Source organism: Pleurodeles waltl, chromosome 4_1 (assembly GCF_031143425.1).
Source record: "Pleurodeles waltl isolate 20211129_DDA chromosome 4_1, aPleWal1.hap1.20221129, whole genome shotgun sequence".
Taxonomy (NCBI): Eukaryota; Metazoa; Chordata; class Amphibia; order Caudata; family Salamandridae; genus Pleurodeles; species Pleurodeles waltl.
In genome coordinates, this window is record NC_090442.1 from 240,532,279 (window position 1) to 240,550,029 (window position 17,751).

At 48.0% G+C, this 17,751-nt stretch overlaps 1 protein-coding gene across 4 annotated transcripts in view; it reads left to right on the forward strand.

The window, feature by feature from the left end:
• Positions 1–17,751, forward strand: part of BICD1 (BICD cargo adaptor 1) — a 674,082-nt gene that overhangs the window by 359,083 nt on the left and 297,248 nt on the right. The window lies entirely within an intron of this gene.

The window sequence follows — 17,751 nt, forward strand, 5'->3', positions numbered from 1 at the left end:
TTTACACTGTTTACACAAGCAGACCATTTCACCATTATTTACCACGCAGGGTGTATCAATGGTGTTGGAGTTGCACAAGAAATAGAACACAAACTCCTTTGACGGGTGTATGGTATTTTATTGATAAACCAACACATGTACGCCCTCCCCTCCTGAAAAGCTCTCGAGAAGTAATCAGCTATGTGCTGTAGCATAAGGGTCAGCAAATGATGAGGGAACAATGCTGTGAACTAGACACATTGATGAAAGCACTCATACAATCAGGCCTGGCTCAGGTGTGAGGTCTAGGTTGAAAACTGTCATCTTTTGGTGGATGGCAAACTACATTATACTGAAAAGGTTCATACTACGGGATTTGCTGCAAGATACATAAGTGTGCAGGAAAGAAAAAAAGGTGCTGGTCTTAATTGAATTGACATAGCATAAATATGCATCAAAACACAAGCATATCTCTTGATGCAGCATAGATTGACATTGTTTGCCGAGAAATCTCACATCAGCAAAGAGTACGGATCCACTTTTTTGTACATAGCACTCCTTTTATGACAATCATCAAACAAGGATTGACAAAACCAATAGGCATCCCCTATGTAAAAGCTATTGGTTTGCTAATGTGCTTTAGCCATGTTGTTCACCAGCGTGGCTGCTGTTTAGCATGGCTAAAAGTTGGTGGCATAGAAGAGAGTGGTGTGGAGTGTTGTAGAGTGGAACGGAGAAGAGTGGAGTAGTGTGCTGTAGAGTGGAGTGGCAGGGAGTGCCGTGTATTGGAGTGGCATACTGTGGACTTGAATAGAATGGCATATACTCGAGTGGCATTGAGTAGTCAACTGGTGTAGAGTGCATTGTCATAGAGTCTTGCAGAGTATTATGGCATAGGGTGCAGTGGCATTCGGTGCAGTGACATTGAATTCAGCTGCATACACTGCAGGGTTGTAGAATGCAGTGGCATAGATTACAGTGGTGCATTGTACAGTGCAGTGGCGCAGAGTGGAGTGGCGCAGAGTAGAGTAGAGTGGGACAGGGTGCAGTGACATAGAGTACAGTGGTGCAGAGTGGAGTGGCGTAGAATTGAGTGATGCAGAGGGAAGTGCTGCATAGTAGAGTCAAGTGGCATAGAGTGCAGTGGTGTAGAGTGCAGAGTACAGTCGAGTGGCATGAAGTGCAGTGGTGTAAAGTGGTGTAGAGTGGTGCAGAGTAGAGTAGCACAGAGTGGTGTAGTACCATACAGTGCAGTGGCATAGTAGCGTAGAGTGGAGTAGTGCTGAGTAGAGTGGTGTAGAGTTCAGTGGCAGAGAGTACAGTGTTGCAAAGTAGAGTGTCAGAGTGCAGTGGTGTAGAGTGGAGTAGAGTGGCGTACAGGGATGCAGAGAAGATTGCAGTAGCATAGAGTGCAATTGTGTAGAGAGCATTGGCGTAGAGTGCAGTGGTTAAGAGTAGAGTGGCGAAGAGGGCAGTGGCACAGACTAGAGTGACGAAGATTGCAGTGCCACAGACTGGAGTGGCATAGAGTGCAAAGGCGTAGTGTAGATTGTTTCAGAGTAGAGTGAAGTGGCGTAGAGTGGAGTGATGCAGGGTAGAGTGCAGTTGCAAAGTGATGTGTGCATAGAGTGCAGTGGTGCAGAGTAGATTAGAGGGGCATAGAGTGCAGGGGCATAGAGTTGAGTATTACAGAGTAAAATGCATTGAAGCAGACTGTATTGGCATAAAGTGCTGTGATGTAGAGTGCAGTGTTGCACAGTGGAGTAGAGTACAGTGGCATTGAATGGAGTTGTGCAGAGTAGATTGGTGTGGCCTAGACTGGAGTGGTGTAGAGTGCAGTGGTAAAGAGTGCAATGGTATAGAGTAGAGTGGCAAAGAGTGTATTGGCATAGAGTAGAGTGGTACTGGGTAGAGTAGAGAGGCGTAGCGTGCAGTGGCGTAGAGTGCAATGGTGAAGAGTGGAGTGGCCTGGAGAGGTGTAAAGTGGAGTGTGGTGCAGAGTAGAGTGCAGTGGTGTGGAGTGGTGCAGAGTAGAGTGGAACGGCATAGAGTGGATTCCTAGTGTGGTAGCACACTGCCATTACAGAAAAGACATTTTCAACTGAAATGACCATTACATTTGCGCCGACATACAGTTTTACTACTAAAACTATAGAATGCACAGACAAAAATATGTGGAGATTGCATCACCTGGTTTAATGACTTATTTTGATCATATTGAAATATTTGTTTCCATCACACTTCAGAAATGAATTTGATATATTCTGAAATACTTACACAGTTAATTTAAAGGATGTCGTGTGCCAGAAAAAAATCTCTTTTCTACCCCCAGTTTCCAGCAAGATTGTCACATAAATCCCCTCAATTTGAAGTCAGAGAAAGAAAAGTAAACAAGTGCCCTTGGAAGACAGTGCCTGACATTTGACCTCAGTCTTTGATTGCACATGAAAGGTTACAATATAAGAACAAGATGTAAAGGCCTGTTAATAGAAAGCGAGTATGTGGAAGAATATAGAAAACACAGTCTAAATCATGAACACCATCCACTCCTGCTCTCCATCTGACTCAGGCCTTCACCACATCCTCAACAAAGCAAGCTCCATCATCGCACCCCAACTACGGAAGATCATCAACAGCTCCTACGAGTCCGCCTCCTTCCTGGAGAGCTAGAAACATGCCAAGATCAACGCCCTCCTCAAAAATCCCAGGGCGGACCCAAAGGACCTCAAAAACTTCCGGCCTATCTCCCTGCTCCCCTTCCCAGCAAAAGTCACCAAAAAGGCTGTCAACAGACAACTAACCCACTTCCTCGAAGAGAACTGCACCCTGGACCCTTCCCAATCCGGATTCTGCAGCAACCACAGTACCGAAACCACCCTCATCGTCACCACCGACGATATCAGAACCATACTGGACAATGGCCAATCTGCGGCCCTCATCCTCCTGAGCCTCTCAGCCGCGTTTGACACCGTCTGCCACCACACCCGACGCTCACGCCTCAGCAATGCAGGAATCTGCGACAGAAGCCCTGGACTGGGTCACCTCCTATCTCACCGGTAGAATCCAGAGAGTCCGCCTCCCCCGTTCTGCTCGAAGGCCACCGAAATCATCTGAGGCATTACCCCAGGGTTCGTCCCTCAGCCCGACCCTCTTCAACGTCTACATGGCCCCACTCGCTAGCATCACCCGATCCCACAACCTCAACATCATCTCATATGCTGACGACCCCCAGCTGATCCTCTCTCTCACCAAGGACTCCGCCAAGACCAACCTCCACGAAGGAATGAAGGCCATCACCAAATGGATGAGAGCAGCTGCCTCAAACTCAATTCCAACAAGACAGAAGTCCTCATCATCGGCTGCACTCCCTCCGCATGCGATGACTCCTGGTGGCCTGCCACTCTTGGAGCTGCTCCAACTCCCACGCACACAACCTAGGATTCATCTTGGACTCTTCATTATCCATGACCCAGCAAGTCAACACCATCTCCGCCTCCTGCTTCAACACCCTCCGCATGTTCCGAAAGATCTACAAATGGATACCCACCGAAACCAGAAGAACAGTCACCCATGCCCTCGTAAGCAGCAAACTGGACTACGGCAATGCCCTCTACGCAGGAACCATGGCCAAACTTCAGAAGAGGCTGCAACGCATCCAGAACACCTCTGCACGACTCATCCTGGACATCCCCCGTCACTGCCACATCACAGACCACCTGAGAAACCTGCACTGGCTCCCAGTCAACAAGAGAATCACCTTCAAACTCCTCACCCACGCTCACAAAGCACTGCACAACATCGGACCAGAATACCTCAACAGACGGCTCTGTTCTACACCCTGACCCGGCAGCTCCGCCAACCTTGTCCTTGCCCTCTCAACCGTCCCACACATCTGCAGAACTACAACCAGCAGTAGATCATTCTTGGACCTCCCAGCTAAAACATGGAACACTCTTCCCACCCACCTGCGCCAGACCAAAGACCTCCTTACCTTCAGGAAACTTCTCAAGACCTGGTTGTTCGAGCAGTAGCAGCACCTCCCCCCCTCCTCAGCGCCTTTAGACCCTCACGGGTGAGCAGTGCGCTTTACAAATTCCTGATTGATTGATTGATTGAGTTTAGGCAACAGTGGGACAAACTGAACCTGGGGAGCTTAAAGCAAATAAAGCCAGCAAATGGAAAGCGAGAAAGTGTGAGTTACAAAGCCAATGGTAATCAACAAGGGGAATGCATTCCTAGGTCAACTTTCTGAAAGTCCCCAAGATGTCTTTAGCAAACCAGCCAGCTTCGCTGTCTGGTAGACTGTGGCCTAAAAATTTTGTACAATCCGGCTACTTACAACTAAAGGAGAAGGTGGAAATAAATGTACCAAATTAAGAAACACACTGATAGAGGACATTTGTATCTGTAGATAAGACTATCCCCTCTCCTCGAGTCTCCAATAAAAGAGCAGCACTTCAAAGAGCACCAATAAAATATGTTGACAGCAAAACTCCATGAAGTCCATGTCTCAAACCTCGAGATTATCTCACTCCTTTCAAAACCAGAATACAGTTCAAAGGAGCTTCATAGTCCCCATGCTTCATAGTCGTCATTTGTCAGTCCAGATAAACTCTATCACACCTGTAAAAATACAATCACTCAGGCCCTTTTGAACACTCTTTCTCTCCTCTGCCCCTAAAAGGCATGGACAGATTCTAAACTGATTGCACTTTCATCTTGACATTCCATGCCTCCAGGCTGAGAACCTTCTAGAAACTCCCCCACTTCGATTAAGAAATACAAGTATGACTCTTCTTAACACGGTTCTCATTTCAACCTTCACCTGCCTAAGTTTCTCCCAAGTTTACAGGAGGAGACAGTTGAGAAGCAGCTATCCACAGTACAGCTGGTATAGTGAAAAAACGAACTATAAGAACACAATTATGTAAATGACTATCGGTCTCTGCATTTTCTTAGGAAGCAATGTTAACAAATACAAACCCTCTGTGACTTTCTCCCAAATCAGTTGCACAGTCCCATTTATCCTTGAATAGACAGGGAAGGAAGGTTCTGAAGTTTGAATTTCAGACAGCGTTGCTGCTTTCCGTATGGAAAAATTGTGCGTCTGACAAGTATTAATAATAATCATTAAAACATTGAAATGTTAACAGCTCCATTGAAAGCAATGTAGCAGTGCTTGTCTTTCTGTTTCTTCCTGTTTATATTCGAACATTTTGTGGTGGAGTGTTCTAGTAGCATTACAGCCCCCTCTGCCTCGGGCAATAACAGTTGTTAAAGTCCTCCTTGCCTATGACTCAGGCCTGTAATTCAGGGATTTTAACCATCATGCAACCCTTTGGGAGCAGACTATAATGCTATATTGCGCCTGCAATACTGAGCACACATCTGTACAAGCAGGAGTGCCCCCCCTTAACCAGGTCAAGTACAGCCCCCCGCTGCTGATAAACGTAACCAATGCCTGTCAATAGTATCCTGTGTTAGGCTAATATGAGTTATGAGGGTACCTCGAGTAAAATATTCAGGAAAAGGGATGTTTGTGATATGTTCAAGTTATCAGCAGCAATTGATTGCCACCATTATTTACTGCTATTAGACCAGATTAGCACTGAGTTACTGGTCAATGCTTTGATTAAAAAGGGATCTTATTTAGAGAAATATTAAATGAGTTCAACCTAGTTAATTGATGTCTTCTATTGACATCTTGCTTTAGTCTGATGCAATTTAAAGTCAACACAGTTTCTTTAGAATCCGCAAAAATATATCCTCCCCTACATGCGGCAAAATTGACATATAGTGTGACACAGCCTAGTTTATCAGGAAAAGGGACAGGATGGCTCAAGCCAAGCCCCCATTTAAAGCATCACATTATCAGCCTGTAGAACAAGAAGAACAGAAAAGGTTTAACACAGTGCAAAACCCAGACCACACTGCAAACCGCAAACAGTAACTGTTAGAAATGGGGTTTTTGGTTGGCAGTCAGGTTACCCTCTGTCCAAGCAAAATCCCTCACTCTAGTCAGGGTAAGTCACACACTATCCAAGATTATCCTGTGCCGACCCTCTGGTAGCTTGGCACGAGCAGTCAGGCTTAACTCAGAAGGCAATGTGTAAAGTATTTGTGCAATAAATCATACAATACCACCATATAGCACCACAAAAATACACCACACAGTGTTTAGAAAAATATATAATATTTATCAGGATAATTGTAGGTCAAAAAGAATAAAGTTGCAATGGAAAATTGTAGAAATATCACAGGGAAGTGATATAAAGTGTCTTAAGTCTTTAGAATGCAATAAAGTGTCTTTCAAGCACAAAGTACCTGGTTTCTGGTGGAAAATCTCCTCAGAGGGCCACAGGACAAGAGATGCGTGGAAAAAGGGTGTGTGCGTCGATTTCTCCTCAGCACACAAAGACTTGCGTCGTTCTTTTCCACGCGGGGAAGTCGGGCGTCGTTTTCCGGTGCGCAGACAGTCTCTTTTCGTGGATCGCGGGGACTACCAGATGTCCCGGGTCTGTGCGTGGATTCTCCTACTTGTTTTCCGGCTGCGCGTCGTTCTGCGGGACTGCGCGTCGAAGTTTCGATCTCACGGTAGGCGTCGCGTCGATTTCTCCTTGGAAGTCGGGCGGCGTTGTCCTTGCGAGGCCGTGCGTCGAAATTTTGGTCTCACGGCAGGCGTCGCGTCGATTTCTCCTCGGAAGTCGGGCGGCGTTGTCCTTGCGAGGCCGCGCGTCAAAGTTTCGCGTTCACGGTAGGCGTCGCGTCGATTTCTCCTGGAAAGTCGGGCGGCGTTGTCCTTGCGAGGTTGTGCGTCGAAGTCTCGATCGTCCCGAGAGCGTCGCGTTGATCAGCGTCGGTGTGCGGCGTTTTTCTCGCCGCGAAACAAGCTGTGCGTCGAAATTTTCGGCGCACGGAGCGTCCAAGTGAAAGGAAGAAGTCTTTTTGGTCCTGAGACTTCAAGGAACAGGAGGCAAGCTCTATCCAAGCCCTTGGAGAGCACTTTCACAGCCAGACAAGAGTTCAGCAAGGCAGCAGGGCAACAGCAAGACAGCAGTCCTTTGTAGAAAGCAGACAGGTGAGTCCTTTGAGCAGCCAGGCAGTTCTTCTTGGCAGGATGTAGTTTCTGGTTCAGGTTTCTTCTCCAGCAAGTGTCTGATGAGGTAGGGCAGAGGCCCTGTTTTATACCCAAATGTGCCTTTGAAGTGGGGGAGACTTCAAAGAGTGGCTAAGAAGTGCACCAGGTCCCCTTTCAGTTTACTCCTGTCTGCCAGGGTCCCAGTAGGGGGTGTGGCAGTCCTTTGTGTGAGAGCAGACCCTCCACCCTCCCAGCCCAGGAAGACCCATTCAAAATGCAGATGTATGCAAGTGAGGCTGAGTACCCTGTGTTTGGGGTGTGTCTGAGTGAATGCACAAGGAGCTGTCAACCAAGCCCAGCCAGACGTGGATTGTAAGGCACAGAAGGATTTAAGTGCAAAGAAATGCTCACTTTCTAAAAGTGGCATTTCTAGAATAGTAATATTAAATCCGACTTCACCAGTCAGTAGGACTTTGTATTACCATTCTGGCCATACTAAATATGACCTCCCTGCTCCTTTCAGATCAGCAGCTGCCACTTCAACAGTGTATGAGGGCAGCCCTAATGTTAGCCTATGAAGGGAGCAGGCCTCTCAGTAGTGTGAAACCGAATTTAGGAGTTTTACACTACCAGGACATATAACTACACAGGTACATGTCCTGCCTTTTACCTACACAGCACCCTGCCCTAGGGGTTACCTAGGGCACACCTTAAGGGTGACTTATATGTAGAAAAAGGGGAGTTCTAGGCTTGGCAAGTACTTTTAAATGCCAAGTCGAGGTGGCAGTGAAACTGCACACACAGGCCTTGCAATGGCAGGCCTGAGACAAGGAAAAAGGGGCTACTTAAGTGGGTGGCACAACCAGTGCTGCAGGCCCACTAGTAGCATTTAATTTACCAGCCCTATGCACATAAAGTGAACCTTACTAGGGACTTATAAGTAAATTAATAGTCCAATCAGGTAGGATTCCAGGTTACCATGTTTTAAGGGAGAGAGCATATGCACTTTAGCACTGGTTAGCAGTGGTAAAGTGCGCAGAGTCTATAAACCAGCAAAAACAGTGTCCAAAAAAATGGAGGGAGGCAGGCAAAAAGTTAGGGGTGACTACCCTAAGGCTGTCAGGTCTAACATGTGTCCCCCCCAGCTGAAAGTGGGGAGAGCTACCCGACCTCCTGGGAGCTCTCATCGCTAAGGCGGAAGTACCTGGAGAGACCATCAGCATTGGCGTGGTCAACCCCTGGGCGATGTTCCACCGTAAAGTCCATCCCCTGTAGGGAAATGGACCACCTCAAGAGTTTTGGATTCTCACCCCTCATCTGCATGAGCCATCTGAGGGGCCTGTGGTCTGTCTGAACCAGGAAGTGAGTCCCAAACAGGTAGGGTCTTAGCTTCTTCAGTGCCCAGACCACAGCAAAAGCTTCTCGTTCAATAGCACTCCACCTCTGTTCCCGTGGTAATAGCCTTCTGCTAATAAAGACTACCGGTTGATCTCTGCCCTCCTCATTCAGCTGTGCTAGGACTGCCCCTATGCCATGCTCTGAAGCGTCTGTCTGCACGATAAATTCCTGGGAGTAGTCAGGGGCCATGAGTACGGGGGCCGTGCACATGGCTTCCTTCAGGGCGTCAAAGGCTTTCTGACAAGCCTCTGTCCAATTCACCAACTTAGGTTGCTTCTTGGAAGTGAGTTCTGTCAAGGGTGTTACAATGGTACCATAGCCCTTGACAAATCGGCGGTAGTATCCTGTGAGGCCTAGAAAGGCTCTCACCTCCGTCTGTGTTCGGGGTGGTTGCCAGGCCTTGATAGTTTCAATCTTGGCCTGGAGTGGCTGCACCTTGCCACCACCCACTAGGTGTCCTAAGTACACCACGGAACCCTGCCCAATCTGGCACTTACTGGCCTTGATGGTCAGGCCTGCCTGTTGCAGGGCCTGAAGCACCTCCTTGAGGTGAAGCAGGTGTTCCTCCCAGCTGGAACTGTAGACAGCTATGTCATCCAGGTAGGCTGCACAGAAGGCATCCTTGCCAGCTAGGACCCCGTTAACCAACCGTTGGAAGGTAGCGGGGGCATTTTTCAACCCAAACGGCATCACCCGGAACTGGTAATGGCCATCCGGGGTTGAAAATGCGGATCTTTCCTTGGCCCCCTCAGTTAGGCCGATCTGCCAGTACCCTGAAGTAAGATCAAACGTACTCAGGAACTTGGCAGCGCCTAGCCTGTCCACAAGCTCATCAGCTCGGGGGATGGGGTGAGCATCAGTCCGTGTGACTGAGTTGAGACCCCGGTAGTCCACACAGAACCGGAGTTCTGGCTTCGCACCTGGGGCAGTAGCCTTAGGGACCAATACCACTGGGCTGGCCCAGGGACTACTGGATTTCTCAATGACCCCTAGAGTCAACATCTTGGAGACCTCCTCCTTGATGCTGGCCTTCACCTTATCCGACAACCTGTAAATTTTGTTTTTCACAGGGAGACTGTCACCGGTGTCAATATCATGAACACAGAGGTGGGTCAGCCCAGGAGTAAGGGAGAACAGGGGGGAGAACTGCTCCAACAGCTCATAACAGTCTCCTTTCTGATTTAGAGTCAGGGAGTCAGACAGAATGACCCCGCTTACTGACCCATCACCTTCTTGGGCAGAGAGGAGGTCGGGGAGAGGTTCACTCTCCTCTTCCGTTCCTTCATCTGTGACCAGAAGCATGTTGATCTCCGACCTCTCAAAATGAGCTTTTAGTCGGTTCACATGGAGCACCCTTAGGGGATTCCTAGGGGTTTTGAGGTCCACTAGGTAAGTGGCCTCCCCTTTCCGCTCCTTTATTTCAAATGGGCCAGACCAGCGGTCCTGGAGAGCTCTGGGCTCTACTGGCTCCATTACCCACACTTTGTCTTCAGGTTGAAACTCTACCAGGGTGGCCTTCTGGTCATACCATTGTTTCATCACCTCTTGACTGGCCTCAAGGTTATCTTGGGCTTCTTTCCAGAAGCGGGTCATCTGGTTGCGGAGGGCCAACATATAGCTGACCACATCCTGAGGGGGGTGTCTTTGGAGCTTTCTCCAATCCCTCCTGGACAATGCTTAAGGGTCCCCTGACAGGGTACCCATAGAGAAGTTCAAAGGGACTGAACCCTACCCCTCTCTGGGGGACCTCTCTGTAAGCAAAGAGAAGGCATGGTAAGAGGACGTCCCACTTACGCCTCATGGCCTCAGGGAGGCCACCAATCATGCCTTTCAGGGTCTTGTTGAATCTCTCCACAAGACCGTTCGTCTGGGGGTGATAGGGTGTGGTGAACTTGTAAGTTACACCACACGCATCCCACAGAGACTTCATGTATGCAGACATGAAGTTAGTGCCTCTGTCAGACACTATTTCCTTGGGGAATCCCACACGGGTAAATATCCCCATCAGGGTTCTGGCCACCACCGGTGCAGTTACTGTCCTTAGAGGGATTGCCTCTGGGTAACGGGTGGCATGGTCCACCAAAACCAGGATGAACCTGTTGCCTAAGGCAGTTTTGGGGTCCAAGGGACCAACAATGTCAATGCCCACCCTTTCAAAGGGGGTGCCAACGACAGGAAGTGGAATCAGGGGGGTTTTAACCCTTTTTCCTGCTTTACCACTGGCCTGGCAGGTAGGACAGGATCTGCAGAACTTGTCTGAGTGTGACCTCATTTTGGGCCAATAAAAGTGGGTGACAAGCCTGTTAAAGGTCTTGCCCTGCCCCAAATGTCCTGCCAGGGGAATGTCGTGAGCCAGACCCAGTAGGAAGGTTCGGTAACATTGGGGGACCACCGGCATACATGCTGCCCCAAAGCCCGGAACCTTAGGCTCACTGTAGAGGAGATCATTCTCCCAATATAGGTGGTGATCGCCAGAGGCGTCGCCGGCTGCCTGGTTTGAGGCTTGTTTCCTCAACCCTTCTAGAGTGGGACATTCTTTCTGCGCCTTGCAGAATTCCTCCCTGGTGGGTCCACCCTCAACTTGCCAGCCAGCAAGCTCAGGTAAGTCACCTAGGGCGGCGATGTCTTCCCCAGTTGGCTCGGAAGCCTCCTCCTCAGGAGCCCCGTCAGCCACTGTGGGAACAGCGGGGGCCGGTTTCCCGCACCCCTGGTCCCTCCTCCTGGCAGCTCTCTGGGCCATTGTTCCAGGCTCCAGATGCCCTTGACTTCCCTCTCGGTCAGCCATGGACCGTGTGGTCATGCAGACCCACTCAGGTAACCCTAACATCTCCAGGTGAGACCTGAGCACCACTTCTTTCCAAGCAGTGTGCTCAAGGTCATTGCCTAACAGACAATCTACAGGCATGGCAGGACTCACAGCTACTTTCAGAGTACCAGAGACCCCCCCCCCACTCAAAGGGAACCAGAGCCACCGGTAGGTGACTCTCGCGATTGTCAGCGACTCTGACCTGGTGGAATGTATTAGGTACTATCTGCTCTGCTGACACCAGCTGACTCTTGATAGTAGTCATACTGGCTCCTGTGTCACGCAGAGCCTCCACCCTCTGCCCATCAATGGTGACCCACTGCCGGTACTTGGAAGTATTTCTGGGCATGTGGGCTTTGGGCACCATTTCTCCTTCTCCCAGGGACACTAAGGAAATCTCTACCTGCTCCCCAAAGCTAGTTGGGTCCATCTCCCCCCCGAGTGCTACACTAGTCAACCCAGGTGCCTGTCCGGTAGTGGACGGTGCCCTCTTGGGGCACTGTGGATCGCCTTTGTAGTGACCATATTGGTAACACTCCATGCATTTGGGGCTAGATTTTCCTGACCTGTCAAATGTCCCTGGCTTTCTCCCAAATTTGGAAAAGCAAGGGTTGCCACCCCCTCCCTGGGAATTCTTTTGGGGGCCTTTAGAGAGTTCCTTATCTGTAAGTTTATCTCCCCCCTCTTTCTTCTGTTGGGAACCCTGACCACCTTTGTGGGAGTCCCCCCCAGGTACCTTTTTGGACACTCTGGTGCTAACCCAGAGGTCCGCCTCCTCAGCAAGCTTCCTGGGATCAGTCAGCTTACTATCCACTAGGTGCTGGCGCAAATCGGTATAAGTAACATTAAGCATATGCTCTCTCAGGATCAAGTCATATAAACCTTTATAATCTGCTACTTTGTTGCCTCGCACCCATCCATTCAGTGCCTTACTAGAGAAATCAAAGAAATCTACCCATGTTTGTGTGGTTTGTTTGGTGCTGTCCCTGAACCTCTGACGGTATCCCTCAGGGGTCAGCCCAAACTTGGCAAGTAAAGTGGCTTTCTGGAGTGGGTATGTGTTTTGATCCGGTGGATCCAATGTGAGAAGTGTGTCCCTCCCCAATGGCGGCACATAACCCCACATAGCTACCCCCCATTGCCCTTCAGGAACCTCATGAGCCCTTAGTGCAACTTCATAAGCAGCTAACCATTTATCTATGTCATCTCCCACCACAAAACTGGGCACCACATTTTTGGGTATACGAACCTTCTTTTCTCCAGCAGGTCCTGTCTGTATGCTGCCACCATTATTGCTGGATTCAGACTGTCTTGCCTTGATCTCCAGCTCCTTGAGACTCAGTTCATGAGCCAACAATAGTTTCTTTTCAGCCAAAGCTCTTTCAGCTTCCACTTGTTTGGCTGCTCTTTCAGCTTCTGCTTGTTTGGCTGCCCTTTCAGCTTCTGCTTGAATCTGTTTGGCTGTCCTTTCAGCTTCAATCTGTTTGGCTGCTCTTTCAGCCTCAGCTTGTTTGGCTTCTCTTTCTGCCCTCCTCTCCTCCTGTTGCGCCTCAATTTTCAGTTTTGCCATTTGCAATTGGAACTCCCTTTCCTCTCTCCTTTCCTCTGCGGTCAGGCTTTGCATGGAGACACTGCTCCCTGGTCTGGAAGGGTGCACAATTGCAGTGGTAACACCATCCATAGATAGTGAAAATCCTTCTGAGGGGCCATTTTCTGGCTCCCCTTCCTCATCATCCTCTAAATGGGCTTCTGCCCAGGCCCTCAGCGCCACTTGAAAGTCCTCCTTTCTGGAGGCCCCTTGGGTGGGTACCCTTAATGCCCTGCAGAATCCTCTTAGTTGTTTGACCGTGTATGTATCCAACTGGACTAGGTCAAAGTCCCCTGTCTGAGACCCAGTCAGAGACATGTTGAGTGAGGATTTAGTTTTTGAAAATTGTCAGGAAAAAACGGATTTTCAAAAAGAGATAAAAACCAAGTTGACCTTCAACTGTGGGTAGGTAGTGAGATACTTAGCTACTGTATGTCACTGCACAAATACAAGTCCTATCCTCACCGCTGCTCACCAATGTTAGAAATGGGGTTTTTGGTTGGCAGTCAGGTTACCCTCTGTCCAAGCAAAATCCCTCACTCTAGTCAGGGTAAGTCACACACTATCCAAGATTATCCTGTGCCCACCCTCTGGTAGCTTGGCACGAGCAGTCAGGCTTAACTCAGAAGGCAATGTGTAAAGTATTTGTGCAATAAATCATACAATACCACCATATAGCACCACAAAAATACACCACACAGTGTTTAGAAAAATATATAATATTTATCAGGATAATTGTAGGTCAAAAAGAATAAAGTTGCAATGGAAAATTGTAGAAATATCACAGGGAAGTGATATAAAGTGTCTTAAGTCTTTAGAATGCAATAAAGTGTCTTTCAAGCACAAAGTACCTGGTTTCTGGTGGAAAATCTCCTCAGAGGGCCACAGGACAAGAGATGCGTGGAAAAAGGGTGTGTGCGTCGATTTCTCCTCAGCACACAAAGACTTGCGTCGTTCTTTTCCACGCGGGGAAGTCGGGCGTCGTTTTCCGGCGCGCAGACAGTCTCTTTTCGTGGATCGCGGGGACTACCAGATGTCCCGGGTCTGTGCGTGGATTCTCCTACTTGTTTTCCGGCTGCGCGTTGTTCTGCGGGACTGCGCGTCGAAGTTTCGATCTCACGGTAGGCGTCGCGTCGATTTCTCCTTGGAAGTCGGGCGGCGTTGTCCTTGCGAGGCCGTGCGTCGAAATTTTGGTCTCACGGCAGGCGTCGCGTCGATTTCTCCTCGGAAGTCGGGCGGCGTTGTCCTTGCGAGGCCGTGCGTCAAAGTTTCGCGTTCACGGTAGGCGTCGCGTCGATTTCTCCTGGAAAGTCGGGCGGCGTTGTCCTTGCGAGGTTGTGCGTCGAAGTCTCGATCGTCCCGAGAGCGTCGCGTTGATCAGCGTCGGTGTGCGGCGTTTTTCTCGCCGCGAAACAAGCTGTGCGTCGAAATTTTCGGCGCACGGAGCGTCCAAGTGAAAGGAAGAAGTCTTTTTGGTCCTGAGACTTCAAGGAACAGGAGGCAAGCTCTATCCAAGCCCTTGGAGAGCACTTTCACAGCCAGACAAGAGTTCAGCAAGGCAGCAGGGCAACAGCAAGACAGCAGTCCTTTGTAGAAAGCAGACAGGTGAGTCCTTTGAGCAGCCAGGCAGTTCTTCTTGGCAGGATGTAGTTTCTGGTTCAGGTTTCTTCTCCAGCAAGTGTCTGATGAGGTAGGGCAGAGGCCCTGTTTTATACCCAAATGTGCCTTTGAAGTGGGGGAGACTTCAAAGAGTGGCTAAGAAGTGCACCAGGTCCCCTTTCAGTTTACTCCTGTCTGCCAGGGTCCCAGTAGGGGGTGTGGCAGTCCTTTGTGTGAGAGCAGACCCTCCACCCTCCCAGCCCAGGAAGACCCATTCAAAATGCAGATGTATGCAAGTGAGGCTGAGTACCCTGTGTTTGGGGTGTGTCTGAGTGAATGCACAAGGAGCTGTCAACCAAGCCCAGCCAGACGTGGATTGTAAGGCACAGAAGGATTTAAGTGCAAAGAAATGCTCACTTTCTAAAAGTGGCATTTCTAGAATAGTAATATTAAATCCGACTTCACCAGTCAGTAGGACTTTGTATTACCATTCTGGCCATACTAAATATGACCTCCCTGCTCCTTTCAGATCAGCAGCTGCCACTTCAACAGTGTATGAGGGCAGCCCTAATGTTAGCCTATGAAGGGAGCAGGCCTCTCAGTAGTGTGAAACCGAATTTAGGAGTTTTACACTACCAGGACATATAACTACACAGGTACATGTCCTGCCTTTTACCTACACAGCACCCTGCCCTAGGGGTTACCTAGGGCACACCTTAAGGGTGACTTATATGTAGAAAAAGGGGAGTTCTAGGCTTGGCAAGTACTTTTAAATGCCAAGTCGAGGTGGCAGTGAAACTGCACACACAGGCCTTGCAATGGCAGGCCTGAGACAAGGAAAAAGGGGCTACTTAAGTGGGTGGCACAACCAGTGCTGCAGGCCCACTAGTAGCATTTAATTTACCAGCCCTATGCACATAAAGTGCACCTTACTAGGGACTTATAAGTAAATTAATAGTCCAATCAGGTAGGATTCCAGGTTACCATGTTTTAAGGGAGAGAGCATATGCACTTTAGCACTGGTTAGCAGTGGTAAAGTGCGCAGAGTCTATAAACCAGCAAAAACAGTGTCCAAAAAAATGGAGGGAGGCAGGCAAAAAGTTAGGGGTGACTACCCTAAGGCTGTCAGGTCTAACAGTAACATTTAAGATGTTCAAAGGAAGAAGTAACCTAAGAGCTATTAAAATGGATCATCTATAGAAATACTGTAACATCTAAAGTGCTTGCCTCATAGTAAACTCTCCACTGCCCTGTCCAATGTGACACCAGAAGGGTGACCTAGGATTATGGCCTAAAAGAAAGGCTGCGAGAGGACACAACAGGGAGGGAAATAGACCTTACTTCTAATGTTAACAGGAAGGAAATTTCAGATATTTACAGAAGAGTCTTGGAGCCATAGGTGTAAGGATTGTAGAATGAGAAAGGAAAGGTTGCCTGACAGAAGCATTTAGTCCAAATGAGAAGATAGGGCATTTCCAAGTTTAATTAGGGAGTCTGCTTTTGACGCCTGTTGGTGTGGCTAAAGTTTCCTAAATGTTGCGTAAGTGGTAGCATGAAGTTAGAAAAAGGATTAGAAAGGATTCACACGAAGAGAAGCAAGCTCTCCTCCCAGTGATTACCATTACAGAGGAAAGCCTTATTCTGCTCTCATTGCTGGAGCGAAAGAAATGGCATATGAGTGTGCATAGTACTGTCAAGACTGGAGGTGGCATCTCAATACAGTAAATCTAGGTTTTCAGGAGACCAGAGGGCTGACCACAGTAGATGTAGGTGAAAGAGAACTGGGGGCTGTCCACAGTAGATAAAGCTAAAAGTAAACTGTTGAGACAACTGATTTATTCTCTGGGAGTCATTTTGGGCTTGCATCAGAACGTTCCTTCATTACAGGTAGAGTTATAAAAGAGGTTGACTCGTCAATAAAGGAGACACATGTTCATCAACACCCAACCACTTACATACAATAGATTTCTAACAAGGGGTGAAATAGCGCTGGTTGATTTCTGCATTGAAAAACATAATTGCTATTAGTTTCAGTCCTTCTTTAATCAGAGTCCGCACCACCTGGAAACATTAAAGAGCCAACATTTGTGAAAAAGGACAATGGCAATTTTCTATTACTAGACTAGCATTGTTGTCGCAATTCCAAACTGGTTTGTCATAATCATTCTCACTTTAAGATCTTGTTTCCTTAGCCAAAATGATACAACTTACAAAACGTTTTACATGAGCTTTCCATCTACAATGGACCTGACCATATGATCAGGAAATGTATATATCCCTCTTCCAGCTAGCACAATAATGTCACTACTGCAGGATTCTGTCAACTAATTTTTGTAAAAGAACCTTGGAGGTCATAGCTGAATGAATATAGAACAGTTATCTGCAAGCTCTGCATTACAGAAACATGCCTGAACATCTTGATAAGCAATAAGGAAATGTTTGCTTTACTAATAAAACTCCTAGACAAATCAAATTATCTCTGTTTTCTGTGGACGAACCATGCAAACTCTGTGCTGTGCATCTACTATTAGCATAATGTTACAGAGTACAAACCAATTGCAAAATCTCTTTCCAAGGAGATATTATATGCAAAAATGTTTCCACTTTCCCTTTTCTCTGTACATTCACACGTGGCCTCCTCGAAGAAGGACAAGCAGGCGCCATCCTAATGTACTCAGCAATACGATTATGTCACATTTTCTGTGGGATAGATATTTAAACTGTTTTCTGCTAGAAAGGACTCCTTGAAAGGTCAAACATCAGCACTACATTGAAACCTACGCCAGCCTGCGTGAGGGCACACGTCTCTAATGTGAATGATTCCAGAGGGAGTATTCCAGTGCACCGTCAGGACTTCGATTACATGTCTATGCTGATAAAAAGCGTTCGCTCAGCAGTTCTCAGGTTCCTATTTTTGTTGTGTCCTTGCCTTATTTCACACACAGGGGCACATATCAGGATTCAGGGGCACGTGCCTTTCCACAGCACAATTGGTACTTAGCCAAAGACTAAAGAATTGTAAAGGACGTCACCTGGAGAACCTTGAGATGGTGGCTGTCACATCTTGCATGATCTGTCACTTTTTGCACTCGGTTTGTATAGAAGAAGTCCATTAGCGGCTCTTTGAGAACACTTGATACAGAGCTGCAGCCAGGGTAATTGCAAGACAATTAAATTATGTTATGAAAAAAAAACGAGATTGTGAGTTAACTCGTTCACTATTTGAGATACCCCAAGTAAAATAAGATTTATAAGCATGGGTCTCTTGAACAAATGTCTCTCTAACATTGTGATGCATCCTCG